This window comes from Propithecus coquereli, unplaced genomic scaffold, assembly GCF_000956105.1.
Source record: "Propithecus coquereli isolate 6110/MARCELLA unplaced genomic scaffold, Pcoq_1.0 Scaffold94, whole genome shotgun sequence".
NCBI lineage: Eukaryota > Metazoa > Chordata > Mammalia > Primates > Indriidae > Propithecus > Propithecus coquereli.
This window is the reverse complement of record NW_012155729.1, coordinates 1,724,146-1,726,000: the sequence shown is the minus strand read 5'-3', so window position 1 is coordinate 1,726,000 and position 1,855 is coordinate 1,724,146.

Here is a 1,855-nt window from a genome sequence, read left to right as displayed (position 1 = left end):
TAAGGCTTCCGGTCAGCAGCAGGTGATTAGTGGTTAAGTTTTGGGGGAGTCAAAAGTTACATATGGATTTTTGACTGTGCGGTGGTGAGTGCGCCAACCCTGTGTTGTTCAAGGGTCGACTACAATTTGTACTCTTTGCTATGTTAACACTTGCTGCGTGTCAATTTCCACATGTGCACAAAAGGCCTATTGCCATCCTGAAGGTGGGTTTTCAGCCTCCGTTTGCACTTCTGTCGGGTTTTCCTTTGTATATTCTGACATTTCCAGTTGTATACTCATTAGACTTGTTAGAACTTCTTTGCGGGTTCAACCCTCACCATTACTTACAGAGAAGCAGAAGGAAGTAGCAGTTCTGAATATGCGCTCTGAAGTCAACGGTTGCAGCCACGTAACCTTGAGTAAAATATCAAACCATTCAGTATCGATGTTTCTTCATTCACAAAATATCTTGTCCAAGGTAATGTTCTGAGATTCTTCCATGTTACTGAGTGAAGTACTTTGCTCCTTTTTAAAAAATCATACAGTAGTATTCAATTGTATAAATATACTACAATTCAATATTTTCTTGATAGATACTTGTACTGTTTCTAGTTTTTTGTTATCAGGAATGAAGCTGTGGTGAACGTTCTTCTCCAAGTCTTTTTGTGGACATGTGTTTTAGCTCCTCTTGGGTACACAGCTTACAGTGGAACTTCTGATTAATTTAGTACATATATGCATAACTGCCTGAGAAACTGCCGAACTGTTTTACAGAGCATCATTTCACACCCTTACCAGAAGTGCCTGAATGACACTTCCTGTCTAACTTTTTAATTGTAGCCATTCTAATGCTGCATTTGTCGTTATAATTTGCACTTGACTGATGATTAGTAATGTTGATCATCTTTGCATATGCTTATTCACCACCAAAATATCTCTTGTGAAGTATCTATCTGTTGAAGGCTTTTGCTCATCAAAATATGGCCAGAGGTAGGGGTCTAGTTTCATTCTTCTGCATGTGGATATCCAGTTTTCCCAGCACCATTTATTGAAGAGACTGTCCCTTCCCCACTATATGTTCTTGCCAACTTTGTCGAAGATAAGTTCACTATAGATGTGTGGATTTATTTATGGGTTCTCTACTCTGTTCCACTGGTCTATGTGTCTGTTTTTATGCCAATACCATGCTGTTTTGGTTACTACAGCTCTGTAGTGTAACTGAAGTCAGGCGATGCCATTCCTTCAGTTTTGTTCTTTTTGCTTTAATTGCAGTGCCTCATAACATTAATCGGGAAGTGTTCCACTTTCATCTACTCTCTGAAAGAGTTTAATAGGATTGGAAGGATTTCTTCCTCAAATGTTTAATAGAATTTACAAGCAAAGCCATGGAGGCCTGGAGTATTTTTTTGTAAAAAAGGTGTTTAATTACAAAGTCAGTTTCTTTACTAGGTGTACCTTTTCTATTTCATCATGAGATACTTTTGGTTGTGCCTTTCAAGGAATTTGTCCCTATTATCTAAGTTGTCAATTTACTACATAAACATGTTTATAATATCACCTTATTATTTTAAAATATATATGGAATTCATAGTAATGTTTCTTCTTTCACTCCTGATATTAGCGATTTGTGGCTTGGCTTTTTGTTTTCAAGGGGTCAATTTTTATTTTCACTGATTTTTCTCCATATTATTTGTTTTATTTTGTATTGATGTAAGTTTAAGAGGTGCAGTTTTGTTATGAGAATATATTGCATAGTGGCAAAATGTGGGCTTTTGGTGTATCCATCACGCGAGCAGCATACATTGTAGCATTACGTGATTTTTCTTCATCCACCTCCTCCCACCCCCTCACTTTTCTGAGTCTCCAACAACTAACA